This window comes from Quercus robur, chromosome 9, assembly GCF_932294415.1.
Source record: "Quercus robur chromosome 9, dhQueRobu3.1, whole genome shotgun sequence".
Classification (NCBI taxonomy): domain Eukaryota; kingdom Viridiplantae; phylum Streptophyta; class Magnoliopsida; order Fagales; family Fagaceae; genus Quercus; species Quercus robur.
The window spans coordinates 42,380,500-42,388,772 of record NC_065542.1 but is presented as its reverse complement, the minus strand read 5'-3'; positions in this window follow the sequence as shown (position 1 = coordinate 42,388,772).

Sequence of the window (8,273 nt, the reverse complement as noted above, 5' to 3'; positions counted from 1 at the left end):
GGCTTGAAAGTTAGGCCTCAATGGATCAGGCCACGCGCACAATGGATCAAAGATATTAGGAAAGTAAAGAAGACAAGTTTAAAGCAAGGAAATCCTTCCATGGCGAGGTCTAAGGAGGATATTCTTGTATATGATTCCTTTAGACTTGGATACAATTTCAATTCTTGTTGCTATAGTGTGTTCTCTACAGTTTTTTCTATCCCCTCTCCCTGGTGGGTCTCTTACATTATATAGCTCTTTTTAGATGATCTTGGCCCTCCATTTGTTGATCGTTCAGGCCACTACTTGAGTGCTTGTCCCATCAAACACCTTCCCAAGCCCTTGTGAGTTGGAGCAGCCAAGGCAGCACTGTTCAGGGGTCTTCTCCACATAAATGCAGCCAAGAGGTTTAGTGGGATGCATTAAATGTGGTGACAGCCACCATCCCTTCAGTCATGTCAGGGCTAGCCCCCTCCCTGAAGCTCTTTCTTTACAGTATGACCTCCTCTGGTAACATGCCATTAACGTGGCCTTACTATCTGGGCATGTGACCTTATTGACACGATAATGGCCTCCTCAACCATGGGTATGATACGTGGTGCAAATACCTTATTTAAATTCTTGTACCCCACAATACTAATACCGGTTGAAAAGGTTATGAAATTGACAATACTAATGTCGATTTCTTTTTTAGTAAAGCTATTGTCGATTTCTTTAAATGAAATTGGTATTGGCCAACACTGTTTTTTTTATTTCCCCATATTCTTTTGCATTTGGGGTAAAAGGCCAAAAACTTACGCAAAGCATATTATTTTACCAAAACCCTAGTAAGATGTCAGTTCAAATTCATAATATCATAAAAATTTATATTTTAACAAATTTTGCAAAGCACACCTCATCATTTCTTGGTAAATTTATAGGGAAAATTATACTCTTCCATTGTAATTTTTTACTCAATTTACACAAAGTTTTGGCCCTAATTTCCACCTTGCCGTCTAAATTGAACGTTAACTTGGACAGAAGATAACTCATGTGAAAATTACATTGCATTTGAGTAATTGAAGGGTATTTTAATAGTTGAAATTTTCAACCATATAAACTTACTTTAATATCCCTTAATTCTCTTTTTATATCACCAGACTCTCATCTTCCTCATGATCAACTTCCACCTCTTATCAACTTCTCATGACCACCAATGAGGGGTGTGTTTATGTGTTCTATCTCGCTAAGATTGACCATCTAATATCACACTCTCTTCTCACTTTGATCGGAGGGGATGGAATGGGATTTTGGGTGGGATGGTTGGGTATTCACATTTAATGGATCTTATTTCATGGGCAAGGTGTGAATGGAGTTAAGGTTGAGTTTTTTTTTTTTTTTTTGGTGACAATAAGGAGGGTGGTGATTGTGTGGTGAGTTCGATGATGATTTACAACATGGGGCGGAGTTTAGCAATTTTAAATTGTGGTGGACTCCAATTGGTTAAGTGAAATCATATCTCATGTATAATGCATGTGGATAACTTCTTTGTTAATGTTATTGTGAATCACATTTGAAAGGGTTTAGCTACAAAAGTAAGTTGTAGTCTAAGGCTATAACTTTACTCAATAAAATACATATTACTAAATATTTTGAAAATTTAATCATTGAATTATATGTTTTTTACGCTCATAATACACATGTCAAATTTTGTGTCAATCAGATATTATTTACCATATGATCTATAAGCTTATATTTTATACATAATTTTAAACTACAAAAAATTGCAATTTAAACAATTTATTGATGACACAGCTATTGATCTTTAATTTTCTAGAAATTTTGCAAGTATAGGGATATAAGAAGAAGGTGCAATCCAACGGTGCATTTGTCAAAATTCACATTCAATAAAAAAATATTGAGTGAGATTGTAGCCTAAGGATACAAACAACTTTATAGCTAAACTTTGTCCAATCATATTTTAGACGATATGTTTTACTTCTATTTATTTATTTATTTATTTTTGGCTAAAGATGATAATATATACTTTACAACAAAATTACAAAACTTTTAAATGAATGGTTAATCTTGCACCCATTAAAAAAAATGCTAACCATGCATTTTAAAAGTTTGGACAAATATTTTCTCAAAAAAAAAAAGTTTGGACAAATATTGTAAACGGAGTGATTTATACTGAATAATTTATACACCTTTATTTCAAATTCTAAAATCCAAATACAACACCTTCCTGATGACTTCCATGACTAATCCCTATTTAAATGGGTCAAAACAATGTATTCTTCCTCCCACAAAACCACATGCCATCTTGATATCAACTAGAGTGCAGTGCTCCCTATTACTATTTTTTTGATGAAATTCCCTATTAATATTTGGGTCATAGGATGACTCGCAATAAAATCATCATGGAGAACCTACCTTTTGAACCTTGTAAAATTCTCGAGAAGATCAAAGCCCTTTACATCGATCACTTCTACTCCTTGCCAGGTATGGCAAGGCTTTCAACTGAAATGCACTCTAATTGGATGGAAAGCCCATCCGTATAGTTTCTTCAAGCTTAACATAGATGGGTTAACCCAGGGAAACTCAAGAAGAACCAATGCAAGGGGTCTCATTAGAGATCAATGATTTTTCTAGAAGCATTGGCTACACTCACTTTATGGTTGCTGAACTTTGGGGTATTTGCCATGGAATAGATGTACCATCCATTGTTAGCATTATCATTTCAGATTTCTCTACCCCTCCTCTAGTTGTATTTTGTATTGGCTTTTACTTGATGCTTCGAGTACTATGAGTGTTGATGATGCCGAAAAACCACCAGTGTGAAAAGAGAAGACTTAACAGAGAGCACCGGTGTGGTGTTGGCCAAATACCCTCTGAAGGTCAAGTTAGAACTTTTCACAACTTTAGAGTAACAAAGCTGGGGTGAATTATGCGTACCTGTTTTCTAAGGGTCTTTGGGTTTTCATAGTGGCGTAGAACTGAATTCCCTTGACTTGCATCATAAGTCTTTTCCTTATAGGGAAGATCTCCATTAATGAGTGTATATTCCAGAATTCTCCTTATGTTAGAATTCCATTCATATTGGGACTCTATGGACTAGGGTTAATCGTGAGGTGCAAACCGTTTCCCTTTAGGGTTTCTTGGAGACCACATAATGATTAATTAAGTGCCACGTGGCCTTTATGTCTGTCCACCCTTTCGTCCGTCCACATAGGATCCATCCGTATAATCTGATCCGTCATATCTAGTTTTTTCTCCCTCTTCAGTTGCCACCTCACCCCGTGGGTCCGTTCTATCTAAGTGGAAGGACCTGCGGGGTGACGGTTTAATCCGGATTTTTTGACGAATGCCCCCAGCCTTGACAGGCTAGCCTAGGATCATTAATGATGGACACGTGGCGTTTACTGAATGGTCGCTCACTTGGACGAAGCGCCCCTTTGTCTTCCGTGCTGTTCTCCCTATATAAACTGAGATACTTTCCTCTCATTACTTTACTTTCTACTGAAATCCACGATCAGAGCGCACCCGTCATCTTTATCAGATGATCATACCGTTCAACTATTGTGTCTGTCATCCTTATTAGACGTCCATACTGTTTAGCTATTGCATCCGTCATCAACACCTTTTTACCGTTTGACTTCATCCTAGTAAGCATTCTTTTCCTTTTACTTCAAATTTTACGCATTCTTATTTTTGTAGACTCTTACACTTCCGCCAACCATTATAGTCCCATCAGTCTTAGGATTTACCGTCACATGTAGGTCATGTCTAGTACGTCAAGTAACCAGTCGTTTGTCTGCAATGGAGCGGGCTACGATGAAGTGTACCCGTCAAGTCACAAAGACCCTAATAGTCCCAGTGAGGAGAGGAGTCTGTCAGCTTTCTCTTCAAGGGATGAGGATTCAGAGATGGAGAGGTCAAAAGCTGACTCTAGTGATGGTCTAATGGATGCCGATCCCCCAATCCAATCTGTCATAGGACCTTGATGGGCTTAGGGAGGGAGTTCATCCTACTTCCCTTATGGATGGTCAATGATTTTATTTCTAAAATCAAAGAATCACACTTCAAAACACTTAGGGATAAGTATCAAATACCCATCCGTATACCTATGCGTCTACCCTACAAATCAAAGAAGTGTTACTACGATAGTCTTGAAGACATAGGAATCTATAAGCCAATGCTAAAGGCAGGGCTCAGGTTTCCCTTAAGCACCCTTCACCATCGTCTCCTCCAATACCTTGGATTGTCCATCAACCAGATCTCCCCAAATGCCTAGAGGGTCTTTCTTAGTGTGGAGGTCCTGTACAGTGCCATGTCAGACGAAGCACAGAGGCTGACGGTGGAAGAGTTTTTCCACTGTTACCATCCTGCTGAGGTTTCTCAGTCCAAGGGCATGTACAACTTCACGCCTAGGAGCCTGTTGCTAAGGCTCATTTGTGAGAACCCTGACTCCAACAGGGATTGGAAGAGTCGTTACTTCTTTTTAGAAGGTGACAAGTGGATGTGTCACCCTGGTGACAACGAATTTATGCCCGTTGACAAAACATGGGGCATAATGCCACCGTCGGGTATGCATCCATCAACAAATATTTATTTTTGTTTCAACTTTCTTCAACATATAATTGTCCGTCTTCTTATGCAGCTCGGGACCGTCCTCCAGTTTCACTTGAACAGTTCAGCTTTTTGGATAAGATTTTTAACAAAACCAAGCTTGAAGAGAGGACGTAGGCTAAATTGGTCAATTTGGATACACTGTACTGGTATTGTGATGGACCAAAGCCAACCATAGCCGCCCATCGATACGAAGCCCAAGTCCGTCAACATAAGTCCATCACCTTGAGTTTTTGTTATGCTTATTTTCGCTCTTAAGCGCCTGTCCACTATCTTGCAGAAATGGACACTACCAAGAGAAGGGCTTATATCAAGCAGCAAGCTGCCATGAAAAAACAAGTGAAGGGTACCTCCAAGGGGACGGGTTCATCTAATCCATCCACTAAAAGAAAACCACAGGAGAAAATAGACCATCCTCCAAAGAAGCCCAAGACCGCCCTTGAGACCGTCATGGGTTTGAAAGCCGAAATAAAGAAAACGGTTACCCCAATCGGAATAGGACAAGGGAAGGGCTTAATGAAGGGTCCCGACACCGTTGGGTCCTCCTTCGTGAGGATTCTAAGTATGCTTTGGAGAAGCTTGCGTCCATAATTTCAACCGACGACTATGAGGACCTGAGCAACCATGCTACTGAAGCAATGGGAGAGATGGGGCTTTTCTGCATTGCTCAGGTAATTACGTCCATCCATCTTCTATTTATATTTTTTATGTTGCCATATTTCTAATTCTGCTTCGCTTTCAGGCAATGTTAATGATGAAGGGGCTAATGGGTCATTGCCTGAGCCATGAGACGGCCTTGAAGCGTGTCAAGGCAAAGGCCAATTCGACGGAGGACGAGTTGAACGGGCAAAAGGCTTGGAGGCCGAGTATGGAGAAGAAACTTGCCCGCTTGGAGCAAGACAGAGTGGAGCTTGAAAAGCAAGTGGAGTTATTGAGGAAGGTTCTAGAGGACAAAGAGAAAGAAATTGTTGACACCAAGAACCAACTTCGTCAGGCGAAGGAGGAAGCGGTACACGAGTATCGGGACTCCGACGCCCTCCTTTCAAAACTTGGAGAATCATTTACTGAAGGTTTTGATGATGCCTTCTATCAGGTGAAGAGTTCTTATCCAGACCTGGACGTGTCCCATGTCTCCATTGAGACTCAGGCCCATTCAACAGCTTAGCTTGTCCTTTTGGAGAGTACGGAGGACCTTTTTGTGAAGATGAAGATGTCGTTGTCGTCCTTCAAGGTGACGGGGACGCTGCTCCAAGAGGCCAGGAGAAAATAGTTGAAGAAGGTATCCATCATCCTGAGGATGCAAATGAGGATGATACCCCGACCGTTCATCAATAGATTTTTGTTTTATGTAAAGACTAGAACAGTTAATTTTTTTATTTTAACCATCGTCCTTTTATTGACTTTTTTGTTGTGGTCTTCAATCAATATATAACTTATCCGTCATGTAGTTGATGTGAATGTGATCAACTTTTAATGTGATATTAACTTAATGTGTTGTTGACTCTATTCACTGGTTATTATTTATAGAATGAGTCCATTTGCTGAGGGACAAAATGTTAATGTTTTCCACTTAACGAGTCCATCCTGTTTTACCCGTCTTGCAGATTGTTATTTGTTTTGGACGAATCCTCCCAGGGTGAACCATCCATCTTATGGGGCTAATAAATTGCTCATTTATATTAGACCCGTCAATTTGTTTGACTGATAAAACTTTCATCTTCATGGGATGAACCGTTCATCTTGGGAATTTTCGTTGTTTCATCATCCTTCAGGATGAGTCCATCCACAAGGACTTGTATTCCATTCGTCCATTTTGTGGACGTGAATAATGATGCCTTTTTTATGGATTTCAGAATATCTCATCCTTTATGGGTGAGCTGTCCATTTTATTGGACTTCGTAATAGATTTGTCCATCTGTTGGACGATCATCTTCACCCTTCTTGGATGAACCGTCATAAGAATATTCGTCCATATTATGGACTTAAGTAATAACTTGTCCTTTTTATGGACTTCAGGACATCTCGTCCTCTATGGGTGAGTCATCCATTTTATTGGACTTCGTGATAGATCCGTCCATCTGTTGGGCGGTCATTTTCACCCTTCTTGGATGAACCGTCATAAGAATATTCGTCCATATTATGGACTTGAGTAATAACTTGTCCTTTTTATGGACTTCAGAATATCTCATCCTCTATGGGTGAGCCGTCCATTTTGTTGGACTTCATGATAGATCCGTACATCTGTTGGGCGGTCATTTTCACCCTTCTTGGATGAACCGTCATAAGAATATTCGTCCATATTATGGACTTGAGTAATAACTTGTCCTTTTTATGGACTTCAGGACATCTCGTCCTCTATGGGTGAGTCATCCTTTTTATTGGACTTCGTGATAGATCAGTCCATCTGTTGGGCGGTCATTTTCACCCTTCTTGGATGAACCGTCATAAGAATATTCATCCATATTATGGACTTGAGTAATAACTTGTCCTTTTTATGGACTTCAGAACATCTCATCCTCTATGGGTAAGCCGTCCATTTTATTGGACTTCATGATAGATCTGTCCATCTGTTAGGCGGTCATTTTCACCCTTCTTGGATGAACCGTCATAAGAATATTTGTCCATATTATGGACTTGAGTAATAACTTGTCCTTTTTATGGACTTCAGGACATCTCATCCTCTATAGGTGAGTTGTCCATTTTATTGGACTTCGTGATATATTTGTCCATCTGTTGGGCGGTAATTTTCACCCTTCTTGGATGAACCACCATAAGAATATTCGTCCACTTTATAGACTTGAGTAATAATTTGTCCTTTTATGGACTTCAGGACATCTCATCCTCCTGGGATGAAAAACCGTCCACAAGGATTTCAGTTATTTCATTCCTTCTCAGATGTACCCGTCCACTTTGTGGGCTTGATAAAATTTTGTGGAATAAAAAACACTAGTCATATCTGAATACTTCTCTTATTATAGTCATTTATTCGTAGGAGAGTAATTTCTCTAGGGAGAAGCTTAAAAAGATACTTAAAAATTATTGCAGCAAAAATAAATCGTCTAAATAGTGAACTGAAAAAAACTGGAAAATGTAGCAAAAATTATCTAAAAGTAAACTGAAGGTTTGGTGGATGTTGTTTTCTACGTCGTCATCTTTACTGGTAGTATTTCCGTAGGTAGGCGTTCCATGGATGTTGCAACTATCGCCTGTCTAGCGTCTCCAGATGGTAGAGAGTTCTTTTTACGTTTCTTTTTCTAAGAAGGAAGTCGGGCCTGGCACTCTGCAAAATGGGCTTCAAAGTAACATTTTGTTGCTACCAGTTTGTGTGCAAACGTTGAGTCCAAATCCAAGGGAAGACGCTACATAGTGGGCTTATCCTCTATTTCTGCCGCAAAAGGAACTTTTCTCCAGTTTCTGCCGCAGAATGAACTTTTCTCCAATTTCTGGTATAGGACTGACTTTTTTGCTATGCGGTAAAACTTCTTGCTGTGCAATAAAACCATTTGCTGTGCAGTAAAGCTTTCTGCTGTGCATTAAAGTCTTCTGTTGTGCAGTAAAGCTGTCTGTTGTGCATTAAAACTGTCTGCTGTGCATTATAGCTTTCTGCCGTGCAATAAAGCCTTTTGCAATGTGAATGACTACTCTTCATTTTTTTACTGCAGAAATACTTTTCTACTTCCTGC